Source organism: Wasmannia auropunctata, unplaced genomic scaffold (genome assembly GCF_000956235.1).
Source record: "Wasmannia auropunctata unplaced genomic scaffold, wasmannia.A_1.0 LD335987.1, whole genome shotgun sequence".
Classification (NCBI taxonomy): Eukaryota; Metazoa; Arthropoda; class Insecta; order Hymenoptera; family Formicidae; genus Wasmannia; species Wasmannia auropunctata.
The window spans coordinates 2,265,631-2,284,991 of record NW_012026903.1 but is presented as its reverse complement, the minus strand read 5'-3'; the positions used below and the strand labels follow the sequence as shown (position 1 = coordinate 2,284,991).

At 43.5% G+C, this 19,361-nt stretch overlaps 1 protein-coding gene across 2 annotated transcripts in view; it reads left to right on the top strand.

Annotated features, from left to right (window-relative positions):
- Positions 1 to 19,361, top strand: part of LOC105454253 (hemicentin-1) — a 205,171-nt gene that overhangs the window by 77,216 nt on the left and 108,594 nt on the right. The window contains exons 1-2 of one of the 2 annotated variants that reach the window (XM_011696766.1): positions 15,858 to 16,251; positions 16,484 to 16,814. The exons of the other annotated variant lie outside the window; for it this stretch is intronic. The gene's annotated coding sequence lies outside the window, so the exon portion shown is untranslated. Of the gene's footprint in view, positions 1 to 15,857; positions 16,252 to 16,483; positions 16,815 to 19,361 lie in introns of those variants that run through there. 2 annotated transcript variants of the gene reach the window in all.

Sequence of the window (19,361 nt, the reverse complement as noted above, 5' to 3'; positions counted from 1 at the left end):
AAATCCGCTACGTCGTTCTAAATGAATAATCCAATCAATGGGTGGAACAGGTATCGATTGTGCTATTCACGAAGAGTAATTCAATTTGCTGGATATATAGCCGATTGCAGCCTTTTAATAACGCGCGACTTCAAATGCCAAAGAATGCTCCTGATTTCGCGCAATGATACGAAATTAGATCACAGATGCGACGAGAAGCGACGCGTGCGAGATTTATACGGCATATTGAATTCTGCTCGATTCTTAACTAGAATAAATCGCGATACACAATTATTACGAATCGCATTTCTATTTCGAATGAAATATCAATTTATTCGCATCGAAGAACATGCGCGATTCTTATATGACATGTTATTCGTTGTATAATAATTCAATATATATAAGAGAAAAAGAGAAAGAGAAAGAAGCACGGAGGAGAGAGAGAGAGAGAGAGAGAGAGAAAGAAAAATCGCGGCAAGTATGATTGGATTATCTCTTATTGAACAGATACATGCAGATTGTCTCGATACAAATCGGTCTATTTTAATATCGTAATAAAAGGTTAAAAATGCATATGCGTTATTCAATATTTATTATTTGAAAACATTTAACGATCGATAGAGCGCGGTGCCGACCTTAAAATTGCGCACGTTCGGATATTTCTGGAAAATCATTCTACGCCAATTTTCCGGATCATCCACGGGCGGATTTTACATCGTCGGTCCCGCCTAGCGAGGAAATTTTAGCGTAGAGATTTTGCACAGGGCGGCTCTTTGTCGCGGAGAACCGAACCGTGGAATGATGCTCTACTCAGTCGCGAATTTACACGGAATTGAATTCATAGCGCGCGACGTGTACACGCGCTGGGGATACGCGGTGGATATTGGTTTTCGTTGCGTTATACGTCTGACGAGTCGTTTTTCTGTTCGCGCACGCGCGCGCGCCAACGGAGATACTCAATCGGGGTACTCGTAAGTGCCAATCGCGCCAACGTCACGTACGATCGCAACGTGTGTCCCGCGCGCGTGCTGGTGGTGGTCCCCCGGCCGATAAGCCGAGGGCCGCGCCGCGGCCACGCCATGCCATGCCATGCCATGCCATGCCATGCTATGCCACGCGACACGACGCGACGCGACGCGACGCGATGGAAACGGCAAAGTCCGGCAAAAATTGAAACGACAAAAAAAAGAGGGCGAATTGTTTCGAAACTGTCCTTTTGTTGATTGGAATGCCACCCCCATGCCGCGCCGAGATCGAACCGTGTAAAAAATGGAGTATTCTATTTTACGCGGCTCGTTGAGCATGTATGCCGGTGCTGTTTTTTTCAATTTGCATCGGCGCACATCGGGCCGATCGATCGGGATAAATCGATCGAGAGAGTCTGGATTTTACTTGATTATTCTTACTCGCGGCTCGCGCAGCTGACATACGTCTTCGTTACGCGATTTTGCGTATACGGAATACGTTTGAGTATGCGATACATACACAAAATATATGTGTTTGCGAGGTACAAATTCGCGCATGTTTATCAATTTATTGTAAAATTACATCGTTTAACTATGCAATGATCATTTAACATTGTCTCACATTAAATTACTAAATTATTTCCATGGCATTCATAATGGGACGCTAACCGCGACGTATCAATGATGTTTATATAAACAATACGGTAATTATTAAACGAACGAAACTGCATATATTTATTCTTCAAAACCTAATTGGACGGTTAATCGAAGTCATTAATAATCCGAAACACAGGAGATAAAACTGTAACCAAAGACGAGCAAGCGAGCGAACGAGAGAAAGAGAGAGAGAGAGAGAGAGAGAGAGAGAGAGAGAAAGAGAGGTTCTCTTTTTTTTTACCACGAGGGGAAAAAGGACCTCGCAAAAAATACACGTTGTAATATCTACACGCCGGATCCCGCGCTTTTACCTTTCCGCGACGTCATCCTTATCCACTTACCTGAGTGCACACACCTGACGGCGACGTCACAAAAAGCTCCACGTCTTTTTACCCTGGCTGCTGAAAATTGCGCTTTAATGGCGATACCCGGCGTTGCTGGCTGCAGTTGACGGTTAAAATTACCTTCGGATCGGCGATGCACTCGGCGGCGCGGCGCGCGGCGCGGCAGCGGGATCGCCCGAGCTCCCGCCCGTCAACGTTATCACTTTATCTCCGATCCCGCAGGTGGTCTGGCGTCCGCCTTAAACCAGTGGGCGTTGAGAAAAAAAAAAGGAAAACGAAAAAAGAAGAGCGACACGAAGAAAAAGACGGACTACATTTTCCAGGAAGCGCGTACAACGAAGTTGGGCTTCTCGCGCGCGCACAGGGTGCCTTCCGGTTTTTACGCAAAAGTTATCGAAGATTATAAATCACGATGCAGACGGCGTTTTCTATAAGTTTCCGCCGCGTTATGATTGATAAGGCAACTTTCGGGCGAGTTCGCTGTATAATACGCGGAAGTTAAGATACCATATGCACTCGCTAGTTTCGACATATTTTTATATTCACCTGCTGCCGAAAGCGCATCTCGTGAAATTCCCCGCGAGAAAATGCAATGCGATATTGAAGATATCCACTTGCGCGGAACGAATGCGATAAATTAATATAATTACGTAAGAAACTCTCTCATTTCAATCTTTCGCTTATCACGAATAAATTGTATAACGTTCCCGACACTTTTCAATTTGTTGTCAACAGAAGAGATTTGAAGGAGAGTACGCTGGGAATTAACTGCGAGTTTCTCTTCCTGCGCGAAGACTGCGATATAAAAATTTCCCTCAGATTTATCCGTAGCGCAAGTTGAAACAGAGACTGCACTCGTCGAAACAGATACCCCTGCAAAAATAGGGCGAAAGATTCATGCGGATAGATTGCCGGTTTTGAAAACTGCGCCGACAATTCGCAAGCGGGCTACAGTCAATGCGTTACCATTAAGCAACGGCGGCAGTGGCAAGCTGTCCGTTAGAAGAATACCTTCGCGAAGCGAGAGAGTGCAATGACGAATAGCGATAGCGATTACACGAGCGGTGTAGGTGAATGCTGAACCAACGGGGAGGCGGGGGGGAAGGGAGGATAGAGCGTCGAACAAACGCTTTGCGCACTCGCGGAGTCGGGGTTGAGGGTTTGCCCGCGCGAAGCGTTGCTAGAATGGTAGGAAGCAATTAATAACTTTGTCGTGGCAGGCAGGCAGGCAGGCAGGCAGGCAGACCTGTAGGCAAGAGGGAACGCTGGCTGGCAGGTAGGTAGGCAGGCAAGCAGGCAGGCAGGCAGGCAGACAAGCATGGTAGCTAAAGCCACGTTGCAATAATTACGACGTCACGCCTCCTGCCCAATCTAATTAACTAATGCAACTCCTTCCCCGTTTCTCTCTCTCTCTCTCTCTCTCTCTCTATCTATCTATCTCGATCTCGCTCCTTCCCGACCCCCTGTCTTCTCGCATTTTCCCTCGTTTCCCTAGACATTTTTGCGAATTCATCCCAGCTTGTAAATATCGCCAATCAAACGATCGAAAAAGGCTCTTAAACTTTCAACGCGTATAGAAGATATTGTTATTAAGAAAGGGATGATTGATTATACGACAGCTTCGTACAGCGAGTCCATAATTTTAAGATTTAATAAATGGCGGAACGACTTATCATTGGATTATTGCGGGAGAACTAATTGCACCAGTAATTGATAGTTACTGAATCTAACAAATTGCGCCCTTTGAAATTCGCCGAAGGCACAGCCGCGAAGACGGTTGTGATCGAAACCTAGCACCGTTCAGAGTCACCTTCGCCGATTCAGAGGCAAAATTTTATACGGCACGAAATACGGTTCGGGAAATTTTCGCACGGGCACACAAGGTGCAAGATATTTCATCGTAGCGACGCGGAAACATTTAGACTCTGTCGAGCCCGTAAACGTTCTCACCTGAGTCTGAGTTTTTATTTACGATCGGCCCAAACGGACGTTTCCAAATGCGGCACTAAAACTTACGAGGAAAATAGCCGCACATTTAGTGGTGAACGTGCGCAACGCGGAATATGGCCCATTGTGTCCAGTGGATAGACATTACGGCCGTCTTTACGATACAACCAGTAGCGGCGACACTCCACGCGAGAAAAGCTTCCTAAAATCGTCTTCAAATGCATAACATTGGAATGGCGCAATCATTCACACGCGGATCCGCAACGCCAGGTGTAATATTCAGGTGACATTTAATCGACACGTATACACAGCGCCAACGTTCCCTAAAGTGACAATCGATTAAACGCGTCCAGACGCACGTCTGGCAATGTAATAGCCGACGTATACGATGGATGAATGGTTCACGTGCTGAACTAGATAAATCTGTTTTTATTGAGAATGTTGTCCGTGTGCCTCAAGATAGATCTATTTTATATTAGCCTTGCCAGGCGAACTTGCCTTTAACAAAATTATGATTGAATATCAAGTTTATTTTTCCGATTTTTTAATGTTCTATTAAATACGTATCTGAGACAAAAATAAAATTTCGTTGGCAAGGAATGTGAATATTAATTACAAATAAAAATAGGATTAATAAAAAATAAAACAAAACAAAGAAATAAAAATTATTATTCCTTTTAAAGTTCTTCGTTTTTTTTTATTTGTTTTCTCTCTATATTTTTGAATCATAAAATTAATTGTTATAAAATTATAACGGAAAAAATTTTTAATAAAACTGGATAACTATTCAACTCTTTGAATTGCGAAAAATATTTTCAGTTTGTAAATTGATGCACCATAATTCACGGATATAATTACCTCCATTTCCATTATTCAATTCGATCATATTCTTATCCCATAATCAAAATTGGAAGTTATTTTTTTTGCATAGTGAAAGTATCGCTCCCAACGCAGCGCTGGAAATTAAATTAAAAAAGTTAAATTGTTGATCAACCTAATGAACAAAATTGCCCCTGCTATAAGTCTAGTATAAACGGACGTTTTCCATTTTCCGCGTCACCAAATAACAAAAGTGGCAATAATAACGCTCGTAAATAATGTAACGTTCTGAAAATAAAGCCATAAAAATATGTGCGAAAATTAAACGAGTATTGCATACTGAATTTGAAGACTTTATTTAATTCACAATTTTTTAGAAATTTGAAAATGCGAAATTTATTTATATGTGAAAAATTTTAGTTCCCGTAAAAAAAGTAAAAAAAAAAATCATGATACATTTGTAAGTTTGTAAAGATAAGAAAGGAACGAGTATATACAACGTGAAAAAGAACGGAATGGGTATTTTCTCCCTTAACCATACGCGCGAGATCCGCAGTTACTCGAGGTAAATCTTGATTAAACTCCAGTCGGACAGAGGCGGAGAATAGCGGAGGATGAAAGATTCTTTAGTCGACAGATTTACCTCGTCGCGCGGAGATCAGTGAATTCCGAAGCGCCAAGTATTTCAAGTGCTTCGAAAGTTTCCTCTTTATCTTCCCACATTCTCGGTCGGTGGCGCGCCCCCTCCTCTCTTCCACTCTTCTTTCATCCCCGTCATGGTCGATGGCCGACACGACGAGTAAAAAAGAGAGAGAGAGAGAGAGAGAGAGAGAGGAGAGAAAGAGAAAAAAGAATTAAAGGAAATGCGCTAGCAGTAGTGCGGTGAATGTATTACATGTCATGGTGAACCGATTCGTCGAACAAACGTTGTCGTGAAAATCGCAGACATTTTCTCGATCAGTCGAAGGGGAGAATTTTATCCCCGTGCTACGTGACCTATCTACGGCGCGTTTGGCTCGATTCTCTACGTCTATTCATTAATTCCCGGGATGAGGTCATTTGTGCGCCTGGCTCCTTACATATTCTACAAATAAATGGTAGAAGAGTAAAAGCGAGATGGAGAGAGAGAGAGAGAGAGAGAGAGAGGGAGAGACAAAAAGACAAAAAAAAAAGAATGAAAGAGAAAGAGACCTGTGACCTCGTTTCAGCGAGTACGAACGGCGAATGGTGATCCCTTGTTTGTGCACGCAAATCGCCAGCGAATCCGGTTTAATGGGGAAAAACGGCAGCGACGAACTTTCTCCCCTTCGCGAAATAATCGAACGTTTGTTAATTGAAAACCAGTATCATCGTTAGACTGTTACAAATACGTTAAATCAATCCGTCCGAGTAAAATGTACGAGTTTGTTCCCGCAATAGCGTCGTCCTCACTCTCTCGCGCGAACCTCTCGCTCGCTACATTTTCCTGAAATACCGCGACCAGATACGTAGTTTTTATTGGTCGACTCGCGGAGGGAGGTTTATGTGCCTCCGTTCTGGCGCATAAATTTCTATTCCCGGTTGAAAGTTCGAGCTTATTTCGCGTGATGGAGAAGGCGTCAATGGCGTCCCGGCGTTACGACAGTCTGGGAAGGCAATAAGACCCCGCCGCGCCGCGCCGCACCGGCTCTCGGCGATTGCTTCATTTCCGTAAAGAGGCAGGCTATCTGCGCTTCCGTTTCCATCGGGGAAACCTGTCGGGTATATACGGCGCCCGTGTGTACCGTCGACCGTGTGCGGTAACCACCGCGAGAGACGCACACTTTTTCACACGCCACGTCGACAATCCGTTTCGTCGGAATCTGACGGAGCGATCCACTATGCGATCCAGAATGTGCATCCTGTATCGTTTTCGCGTTACGCCGCGGCGCGCGAGACGGATCGAATAAATCTTATCGCGTATGGAATGTGTAATTGAAAGCGCGATGAAGGCGAGGGAATCGATGGACTTTTATTATTAAACACTCTCTCTCTCAGCCACCGGCGCGAACTTGAGATTTTTTTGTTGGCGCTATCTAAACGCGAGCGCAGCGTTTGAATATTTATCCGTTACGTACTTTCGCGAAAACCGAATGCATAAGTCAGCTCGCCGCCATTTTCAGGTGAAAATAGGCGGAGGAAACCGCTCTTTTATGGATATGGCTAAAAACGCGTTGATACTGAAAAATCCCATCTATAGTCGGCCGCGTACAGAGTGGGTCACTCGTATGTATGTACAATATGTATGAATATATGCAATGTGTGGGTATAGACGTATTATACGTATAACACGCGCACTTTCGCAGTTTACGGAACAATATACAGACCGCGAAAAAAAAATTCATGACACGGGCATTTTTTTAATCATTTTCGGTCGGTGGACACACCACGTTGCGTCGCGCAATGCGATGCGACATACTGGAAAAGCAATAGAGCAAATACGATGTATCGCGGCTATATAACCTAACATTTGTGTGTAACAAACAACGCACGTGGATATCGGTATAGGGTAAAATAAACCAAAGGGGCGGCTAACAGGCGAAAAAAATTAAATTTGCTACGCGATGTAGCTGCGACCGATACCTTTTTACCAGCCGTTTTGGGCTGGCAGCGCGCGGCAGCGGCTCGATTAACACGCGTATCAAACGCACGCCACACGCTACGCATGCAGGATTTTCGTTTCGCCCGACCGTTTCGCCCGGGCCGGGTATGACAGAGCGAATTAATTAAAACAAATACAACATCGTGTTGCAAAATGTCTGGTGTAACGGGGGAGGGGGCGGGCGGGCAGGAGGGAAGCGGAGGACACGTGCGTGAAAAACGGATGGAGGGACGGAAAGTGGTAGACAAATTTCGACGCTTTCGAGCAGTATCAGTGGGATCGTGAGTCGGGGATTGCCGTAAAGGGGAAATTGAATCATTAATTGAGCGGAAATTAAAGTCTCAGACAAGTCCGGCAAAAATTATTCGAGTATTTTAACCGCGCTCAGGAATTTTCCGACCGAGTTAGTAATCAGTTCGTCTTAATAAGGAACTTCTCGTCCGCCGGCGTAGAAGTGAAACTCTCAGAGTGTCTTACAAATCTTTCTCTCTCTCTCTCCCTTTCTTTCTTCGCTATACTTTACGTACTTACGTACGCGCGTAAAATTAACGCTGCATCGAGCTTCGGTAGTCGACACGTTCGTCGATCCGAAACGCTCATAGCCCTCGGCGCGCGGCGGGGCGCTAATGAAAAACATGAGGCGAATTCGCAGGGAGTTGTATCGAGCCCGCGCGATTGACACGAGAGACGCGTAATGTACACGCGACGTCGAGGAAAACTTTTGATGGGGAATGGACGTCAAAGGCGCCCGCATGTTTACGTGATCAAGCTCGTTTGTTTCGCCGTGTATACGCGTGTTAACATATACGCGCGGCGATTACGTCGCGACTTTTCGACTTCAAAGGGCGCGCACGCGCGCCGCGTATTGAATTCGATACAGCCGCGATTATTAAATCCGCGACCGCACCAGTGGAAGGGGAGAGAGGGGAGGAGGATAAACCGCCTTTGGTCCTTTGATTACGTGATAACGATCGCGATCCCCAAAAACACTTTCGAACGAGGTGGAATCGGTGAATTATTACGGAGTCTCCCGACTTGCCGGGAAACTTTTCCAACGACTTGGCGAAGAGTGGGTCACAGGTATACCGAAGTATTCTTCCTCGGTACCAGGAAGGACTTAATGGTCAAAGCCGGCGCCAAGTTTTTCATCCCGCTCGCCTTGCCCGCCTGGCCTGCCGCGCGAAAGGGAGGAGGCGAGAGAGAACGGGAGAGAGCAGATCTGGATTTTTGTTATTCTTATCCCCGTGACACGCCAGCAGACTGTTAATTCACGTTTAAAAACTTCCAACGACGACGCTGCTGCGGCTCCTCCTCGCGGTATAGCGTAGCCGCGGCACGTACGAATAATAAAATAAAACGCGCGTTATCATAAAAACTGGGCTCCCAAATGTAGTTAGAGGCATCTCAGTGTTTCTTTCATGGCGCAATTAATGCGGCCGGGAGAGAGAGGGCGAATTTGCATGGGGTAAAAAAAAAAGAAACACGCACTCCTCTCTACGTCTCGGGTAATTTATGTCGCCGCGATCAACGAAAATCCCGTTCGACGTAACGAGCATCGAAAAACCGTTATTAATTTCGTTATCATACCGCCGGGGTGTCTATCACGTACACTTTGCGGGGAGCATTAGTCCTTTATCAACCGTGTACGACGGCCTTTGTATACGTCGCGCGCTTAATCATAGCTGTGTACACTATCTTGCACGTGCTTTGAAACTAGTTGAACGCAAATCGCTAATGTACACGCGAACGAATATCCCGCCCCCGGAAGGGGAGGGGACTTCGTATCGACTGCTGTCATTATATTAATTGATTGGACGATTAGTCAAACCTTACCCCGCGCGCGATCGGGGGACGCGGCGACTAATTAATTATAAAATCAATGCCACTCCTATGATGATATTAGTCGGGATGATCTTGGCCGGACACGATGAATCAGTGAGTGTATTTCGCACAGATGAAATAACAATCTCATTCAATTAGGAGAGATACGCGCAGAATTAACGCTAGAATCACCAATAATGCCATTTTGGCTCCGCTACAATCATTTCGACCTAGCTTTTTCTTTTTTGTATTATACTTACAGAATATTGAAAATGTGAAAATATAACAAATAATTCTAATGATACAAATAATATCAAAATCTTCACTAACCGAAATCAAAGATAAGAAAATTACCAAATTGGCACTTTCAGCAATTCTAGTGGATATCGTCAACGAGTTTAGTATTAGTCGTCAAAGCTATAAAAAAAAAAAAGAATTACGTTTAAAGTTATCACGTTTGCAAAGATACATGAATATTCTGTATAGTTTTTCATTAATTCTAATTTACGTTACATAACGTACTTTAACGACTGGCTCGAAGAGAAACACGCGATCCCTTTTTCGGAGGGATTTATTTGCGATTACGTCGGGCACATGCAATTACGGGGAGGTAACAGTATTTCTGTAAACCAAAGCCTTTATCGATTCGAGAGAACGGAGCGAGAAAAGAGAACGAGAGGGAATGGGTGACAGAAAGGAAACGAGAAAAATCGATGAAGACGACGGAAGGCGGGACATGCGGTTGAAAAAGAAAAGAAGAAAAACAAGCGGAAAAAGTAGTCGGGATACAAGAGTACGAAAATGTATGAATTTCCTATGCCCAAGCTTCATTTCTCCCTGATCTCTCTTTTTCCGGCCGGGCACATTAACGCGGCGCAAACTAAGAGACATCGCTTCCGCACCGTCCTGCCCTGGAGATTAATAACTTCCCTCTCGTTTACGCAGTCAGGAAACATTCCGAAATGTCCCGCGATGATGGTGGTCCCTCCCATTAATACCGAAAAATTGAAATAACCATAAAATCAGCGTAAGAATTTCAGATTACCTGAGAGCCTTTAAAGGAATCCTTCAGAAATTATTTTAAGTGCTCGACACAATTGTAATTAAAATATTACTCCTCCTTAATAATTTCAGCTGCGTTACTAACTTTTCTATACATTATTAAATCTTATAACGTGGATAAATAAATAACCTTATTTTCAGTCTCTTAAATCTTTTCGGAACTTTCATTTTAGATAGAGAAAGAAATTGCGAGGATTTTTTTTCTCGACGGAATGGAAGATATAAGCTAGTCTACCGAACCGATAATTTACGACTTCATGTATCGATCCGCGATGCACGTAAGTCGATAACCGATAAACCGAGACACGCTCGTCGAACTAATGCACTTCTCCGATCCGTCCCGAGGAAAACGTAATTCGACTCTCGGCGGAGGTGGAGGGTCTGTGCGAAATCTCACGCGACTTAAAAACTTCTCCACCACTTCACGTGCAGTCAACTACCAAGTTCCGTTCTTCAAAGCGGGCAAAACACGCATGGCAAAGAGCGCGACGCAACTCGCGTAAATCGCGAGCGTTGACGCAGGTTAATTTCTAACTTATACCTGCTGCCGCATCTGCTTATCTTGAAAGTACAAATTGTACCAAAAACATTATTTAAGAAATAATTCGCTAATTACTGTATAACTCTGGCGTCTCTGGCTTACTCCACCGGAGTCCAACCCAACTCATATACTCATGATGAAGTAAATTACAATGGTAAAATGATTCTCACCTCAGATAAAGATTATATTTTTAACGCTATAATTACCAAAGCAGTCATAATAACTGGTTTGCAATTTTTTTTAATTTATAAAGGTAAAAGGTATATTTTCTAAAATTTTCCGTGATTTTTGTTGTAATACGTAAATGATTAAATTATTCATTTTATTTTCTCTTTTCTTTTTTTGTAAAATATATATAACATTTTTAAATAGTAGAAATAAGTTTACATGAATAATTGGTAGTTCTAATGTTATAAGTATATTATATATTCGAGATTTACAGCTTTGACCATAAGGATAATAGTATTCTCAATTTTTTGCATTTTCTTGAAAAAAAATGATAATGAAGACTAACAAAATAAAATTGTTATTTTTATTTTTATTAATTATTATTTAATTTATTTTTGTTTGTTAGAGATAGAACGTTTACGTTTTCCACTTGTGGGGATGCTTTATACTCATGGTCAAGGCTGCATTCTGGAAATTTTTATTTCTGACTTTATCTGCTGCTCAAGATATTGCCAATATTGCTGAGAATTCAAAAAATGTAATCTTCCCAGAATACATATCTTATATAAAGTATCATTCAAACACAGTTTAAATAAAGTTCGCGTACACTCATTGTCATACCGCAGTGAAACATCGTCTGTTCATTCATTTAACGATCACTGCACTATCGAATATATGTAATATTAATTTCTTTTTTTTTATGCGATGGTTTTAGCTCTTTAACTACTGGCTGCTCGACTCTTTGAAGTTTGCTTGCCACATCGGTCGCCGGGTGATATAACCTATCGGCTATTCGCTTATGTAACGGAGTTATATCACGACAGTGACCAGTGATATTGTTAAATGAAAAGCATCAACGTGGAGAGGGGAAAAAAAATGCAAAGTAACGGCGGTCGCGCCTCGGGCACGATGATGAAAAAGATCGCTGCACCGGACCCAAGGGGAGGACAACATCGTCCATAATACAGTACCGCGTTCAGAAGCATCGCTTTACAGTAAATTTTGCTTCGCTCTCGCCGTTTGGAAATAGCCGTCATACCGTGGAAAACGATGAAAATGACGTTCTACTGATAATACCGAATATCCGAATTCGTGAAATTTTTATATTGAAAATTGTTACGCTCGGAATTTTTCAAATCGCTGACATAAATTTTATTATGGAAATACAGGGGCAAAGGCAGAGAGCGAGAGAAAGAGAGAGAAAGAGAGAACGCGGAATCTATTGCCTCCCGGGGTGCACAGAATTAAATGCAATATTAAAAGCTCCTGAATAACGTATTATGTGCGAAAAACTCTGTTTTCCAAAAAAGAATTTAAAAGACACGACTCGAGATCGGAGGGAATTTCTAATCGGGAAGCAATCTGCGTGGAAGGTAACGAGAGAGTCGCGAGAGAGCAGTTTGACCGCCACCCTATACATAATGAAGCTACGAGGGGGAAGAAAAAAAAACACCCCGGAGCACGTACACGGGACCAGCCTGCTTCGCTCGCACGTGAATTCCGGGAAGGACGCGTGTTACTGCATGCGGACCCGCTGAATAATGAAACGATCCCCGAGTCCGAGAGAGCGTGTGGCACGTCGATTTTCGCGTATCACGTCCGCTCTATGTACAAACTCTCGGTTCTTTAAATCGCAACGCGCCGACTGGTGCGACCACTTTCCCGTCGTTAACGCGCACGACGACGATTGCCGGTCGACCTTTCACGGAATCTGAATCAATTCGCGTGTATTTCTTTTTTTTTTTTTCAACTATCATATCCCGTCTATGCGAATTAATTCTGAAGATGTGCACAAAGTTCCGTGGCGCTGCGCTCCGCGTCGTTCCTTAATTAACCGTAAAATGTACGTGCTGGCTATATTTGATCTCAATGAATAAATCTTTACGCCATTTCGAATTCGCGCCTTTAAAGCGAACGAATTAAAACCCTTCTACCGTTTCCTAACCGTATTCGATCGCAAAAAGACGTCGAGGAGATGGTCAATGAGGAGATGAGAAAAAACTTCGATAAAGTTTAAGAGATAATTGTTGAATATCGTTGAACGAGATATTACTGGATTAATGCAGTAATATCATTATTTAATTTTTTTTCAAGACATTCTTAAATTATCATATATATATTTCTTATCCAGAATGCACTGATAATCATATCTCATGAGAAATAAATATAAAAATTAAATTTTTTATTAATATATTTTTGATATAAGAATTAAATATATATAATAATTACGAAGTTTTATTAATTATAATTGTTCTCTTAATATAAATTTCCTTAATTAACTTTTCAAGGAATGCTTTAACTGCAAAATTATGCTTGCGTACGATCCTAATTGCTTCGGGGGCTGTATACAACTACATATATATGGGAAATTCCGCATTTCCATAATTACAGTGATATCCAAAATCTACTGTTGTCAAATAAATGATAATGATGACGTATTAGCATTTATTAATAGCAATTAATTGTCTAATTTGTTACTCATAAACGGATTGTATAGGGTATAACCACAATGCCGGCGGTCAATTAACGTTCACTGTTATAGCTACTAATTGAAACGGACCACGCTTATGCCAATGTGATCTGTATTTATAACTTCACAATTTGCATTTATCAAAAGTTTCGCGAAAGACAATAAGATTACGGCGTTCTTTTATATCGAAAGAGTATCGGTGTATATTCTTATATAAATCATTTTTATATAGATAAAATGACGTATAAATAAAAAAATCGTAGAAAATTAACCTCTGTGAACTTAATACTCCCATCACTAAAAAAAAAGTTCGACTATATGCTATAATTAAGTGCTAATTTATCGTTCTAATTGCGAATTTATTACTTCTACCCACTGCAGAAAATTAATATCAAAAATGGAAGTGCTGATTTCACGTTATGCTAGCACCCTCACGTGTATTTTAAAAATATTCTTTTCGTCATCTTACTAATAAAAATTTTTTCGAATGTATATTCATAAAGCATACTTTATGCCAGAACGGATTGGGTCGCGTTTTACAGATTACGTCGTAATTACGCGAGATTTGATTAACGTTCCCGATCAGACGCATGGATGGACGCGACCGACATATGTACGTAATCGTACGCTTTGCTCTGAACTTATTTACCGATGGCTAAAGTCCAGAACGTCGTCGGAGCAAGCAAACAGCACAGTTATCGCATCAAATCGCAGTGAATGAATCAAGTGTACACTGTTAAATCTATAGTGTCAACTGAACCTTATTTAGGTCGCCACTGCTCCTACTTAATAAATAGTTATTTTAAACTAAAACAATGGAATTTAACCCAAATTTGGGTTAAATTTGAACTGATTTAAATTATTTAATTCCATTGTTTTAGTAAAAAAGAACTATTTATTAAGTAGGAGCAAATTTGAACTGTTGTAAATTATTTAACTCCATTGTTTCAGTAAAAAAAGAACTATTTATTAAGTAGTGGCGATTTAAATAAGGTTCAGTTTGACACTATAGATTTGACAGTGTCAGATCCAATTAATTAGAATCAATTTATTCATAATAAAAGTAATTTTAGACTCACCGATCGTCGTCTCGCTGTTCGCTGCTTGTCAGATAATCCGTGCTGTCTTCCATCGGATGCTCCACTTCTCCCGTTCGATCGACTATTGATCCACGTGACACCTGCATCCCGTAGTCGGAATAATCACCTGACGCTTTTATTCGGCATTGACCCGACGACACCATCCGGTCATCTTGGCGATCCTCCTTGGCGAGCGACGCGTGAACTCCCTCCAGAGATCTTCCTGCGTTTCCACGTCGCGTTCTCTGTCGTCGGCGTAGTCGCGACGATAATCAGCTGACATCTCAGTCGCCCGAGCTTCGCACGACGAGATTGTTCCTAGCGATTGTAACTAGCGAACGCACGGACGTACGGGGACTTCAGGATCGCCAACGACCACCCACGTCAACACCGTTTCGAAACGGAGCACGGCGGAGCCTCCGCCGATCGCGACTCGCGCACCGATTAAACGTCGATCGCCGTCGTTCGCGAAACGCTTACGATACAGTCGGCGACGGTAATCTCTCTCTCGTAAGGATCGCGCAATGCTTTTTTATGTCCAACACACTCCCGAAATTCAGCTACTCGCGACGACGGGCATTCGGCGATTAGCGCCACTAGCGGTAGCGTACCTACGCTACGGTTTCACTCGCGACGGGGTTCACGTGCGGATCGCCAAGGAGCCGATCGGAACCCTCGGCGATTAGCGGAGGCGTAAGGTCTCAATCGCGACAAAGTTCGCAGCCGTCGATAACGCAGTCTCTCTCGTAGCGATCGCGTGATACTTTTTTTTTACGTCCAACACTCTCGAAATTCACCTATTCGCGACGCGGACACTCGGTGATTACCGGAGGCGTACGGCCTCACTCGCGACGAAATTCGGAGCTTTGCCTTTGGCAACGTAATCTCTCGTAGCGTTCGCGGCTCGCGCAATACTTTTTTTACGTCCAACACTCCCGAAATCCATCTACTCGCGGCGGCGGCCGTTCGGCGACTAGCGGTGGCGTCTTCACTCGCGACGGGGTTCACGCGCGAATCGCCGAGGAGCCGATCGGAACACGCTCGGCGATTAGCGGAGGCGTACGGCCTCACTCGCGACGAAGCTCGGAGCTTTGACTTTGGCAACGTAATCTCTCGTAGCGTTCGCGCAATACTTTTTTACGTGCAACACTCCCGAAATTATCCACTCGCGATGGCGGCCGTTCGGCGACTAGCGCTGGCGTCACTGGCGTCTGGCGTCTTTCACTCGCGAAGGGGTTCACGCGCGAATCGCCAAGGACTCGAGCCAATCAAAACGCTCGGCGATTAGCGGAAGCGTACGGCCTCACTCGCGCCGCGACGTAGTTCGGAGCAATCGGAGCTTTGCCGTAGGCAAGTGAATTAAGTAAATTTAAACGCGAAGCGTGTATACGACATACGTGTCGTCGGTCGCGATCGCGTGATGCGCCCATGCGTCTGATCGGTTAGCGTTAATTTCGTCAAATCTCGCGTAATTACGACGTAATCGGCGAAACGCGGCCTAATCCGTTCTGGCGGATGAGGTATATTACTCGGTAAACTCGCCCCCCGTGTATTCGCGGCGGTTAATGTCGCGCGACGACACAGAACGCGACGTGGAAGTGCAGCAGCGCAGGGAGATCTCTGGAGGGGCTCACGCGTCGCTCGCCAGGGACGCGAGTCGCTCACAAGCCCGCCAGGCACTCGTGGCAAACTTCTCGTTGTTCGATGGCGTTCGACGGCACGGCGTTCTCTGATTGCGGTCCTTCGAAATCGAAATTGATCGATCGAAAGGCAAATCAAGTAAGTAACAGAGCGATGTCAAAAGATCCAGGCTACGTTCCTTCTTCTTTTTTTTTAATGACACTTGACTTTTTTTATTTTCGCCGACTTGGCCAAATACTTGACTAATTTTCCAACGTTAAGCTAGACCGGTCGTGTTCACACCGCCAGAGCGTTGAAAATTTATTAGCATTACATATTATGCGCACAATAGAATCTTCAGCAGTTCTCTTTCTTCTTCTTTGATTAATAGCTCCCGATTTCTAAAAAGGAAGTTCGGCGCGGCTAAATCTTCAGCACCGACTGTGAATTTCGGAACCAGCGTCTATTTTGGTTAGACGTCACTGCAATGTCTTTTAACGTCATTCCGCTACTTGGGAATACACGTGTGCTTCGTTCCCATAAGGAAGCAGGATAATGGAGCGACGCGGCACGCAATCGGCTTATCCTAACGACACCGACAGACGCAACGCTGCGTGTACGGGGAAACGTCTCGCGTCCTTACTTCGATATTGCCTGCAGGAATTCCGGGAATCACTCGGCAGACTCTCCCGGCGTGTGTTTTTTGATAGCCCGTCTTCTCGGTAAGCACGTTCCGTTGTTTTACGAATGTTTGTTTATTATATAATAGGTCAAGGCAATGGAAACGAATGATGGCACGATGCTTCTCTCTTCTTTTCCTCGATCGCCGAGGTATTGTCGAATGAAATATCGAGCTTTCGCAACGCGTCTCTTTTTTACTACAAATCTAATACAAATCGTATCCTTACTTCAAAAGTAACATATAAAAAATTCAGTTTTCAGAAAGGGAAAATTTTATTAACTTGACAGAAGGTTATTAACTAATCAAATAATACTGACAAAAGGATATATTCTTAATATTATGATCTTAATATTATACTTAATATCATTCTTAATATTATTTTTGCTATTTTCGTTTCCATATCTTAAAAAAAAAACTATCTTTTGTAAGTTGTGTCAATTTTGATTTTTTTTAAATCGCTCTTTTTAAATTGAGACGATTTTTTTTTTTAAGTGAGCTCAATTCACTTTTGATGATTTATAAGGTAATGTTTATATACTTTACGCACTTATTCACAGTATAAAAGTGCGAAATGTATTTAGCGGTCATTCGTTCTGGGAAAAATGCCTTCATATTGTTGCGTGTCACCAATTAAGATTTAACATCGTGAGTGTACAGCGTTTTGTTTTTCTTCGTAGGTTTTCTAGTCTTGGTCGCCGAGAGTGAGAAGCGGCATTGTCGAATGAAATATGTATCGAGTGTTCGTAATGCGTTTCTTCTCTCTCGATGCTACAAGAGTATCTAGTGACTAGCGGTAACTCGTCTCTCTGGAAAAACACGTTCATTGTTGCATACGATCGTGTCGGATTAACATCGGGAATGCGTCGGCGGTCTTTCCCGTTTTTTTTCCCCCCCTAGTCGCCGAGTAATCGGGCATTGTCGAACGAGTACCGGGTGGATTGATAACGCGTTTCCTCTCCCTCGGTGATGCGATAATATTCGATAATCACTCGTCGTTCGACGATGCACGACAATCGCCGTGAAGAGATTATTACGCGGATATCACGTACACTGAGTCTGTCGAAATTGAAATATCGCCGGCGATTTTTTTGCGGTCCGGAGATTACCGGGCGCGTCTCTCGCGTTCCCTCTCCCTTTCCTCCCCGAGCATGTGTTGAAAATGAACGCTAGCATGTATGCGAGGGTAAATACGCGTCGGGAGTGTAATGTTAAATTGCGTATCGTGTAAATTTGCGCGCGCGATTCGTAATCGACCGCGTTTTACGGAATTCGCGATTTATCGAGTGCGCTGTCGGTGTGCGGGTGAGAATCATCTTCCTGGAATTTCAGAGGCGAGCAGAAATTGGCGACGATGGAATAGCGAATACGGACGCGCGTGCGACTGACGAGCGAATTATTTATAATATAATTTCTCTTTCGAATTTTATTTTAAAGAATTTTATTTTACGAGGAAGCATAATGAGAGCGCGTTCGAAAAATCGATCTCGAACACGATATTTGAAATCCCGTCTCTCTTTCTCTCTCTCTCTCTCTCTCTCTCTCGGGTGTGTGTCTGATGCTTAAAGTTCACACGTCTGATTATCACCATTCGAGCTACTCAAAGAATTGCATGATGTGCAATAATTAACGAGAAAGTGGAACATCAAATTTATTCTGTAGAAAATTCGATACGCCGTAATTCGAGCGCAAAAGACTCCTGTTCTCATCCTGCATGTAGAATCCTTTCCATACACATGGAAATTAAATTACAGGTCTGTGTTGTTATTTCTGTTGTTGCAAATAGCAAGTGATGTGCACAAATACGTTCATTTTTGTGACGTTCGAAAAATGTAACAGCTGACGCGAGTCTCGGGGTCTCGTCGTTGATCGAGCTTTAATCGATTTCGCGCCTCTTCCTGCTCATTTTTAACCGTTTTCAGAAAGCCACTGAGGATTAATTGTGAACCTCGGACAGCTTTAACTAATATTTATGGCAAGGGTTCATGGAGCCCGTTCTCGAGGCTAGCTAATGCGTTGCGTTACGCTCGATAATCCGATAAACGCGATTGCGAATCGCAATTTATGCGTCGCGTGCACGCCTCGCGTTCCTAACGATCGCGCGCGCCGAAAACAAGAAGTGTCGATCAAATCCCTCGCGCGCGAACGGCTAATCACGCCACCGCACACTTGGAAACTCCGTCGTATCGCTGGTGTGAAAATTACTGTAATCGAAGCCGCGACAGAAAAAAGGCCGTGTAAGTGCCACTTTCGGAAAATTGTTTCTTCAACGGAAAGGATTCCATCCCACCACGAAGGTCGTGTGGCAGGCTGATACGCGTAAAACGGGTGCGCTCGTTGTGAATATTTATACGCCTCTTAAATTATTTATGAAGTCCGGATAGAGTGAGAGCAAACGTGCCGACGTTAAACAGCGCTTTTCTCTCACTCGCCCGGAGAGATAAGTAAGAAATTTTCCGGGTGGATAATTGTTTTCGCGTACGAGGATTTACTCTATTTTGGAAACTCGTAAAATCGCAACGACGTTACCGCCGCGCCGACAGGAAATCGATTTCCACCGTACCGAACGACTCTCTCTCTCTCCACCGCA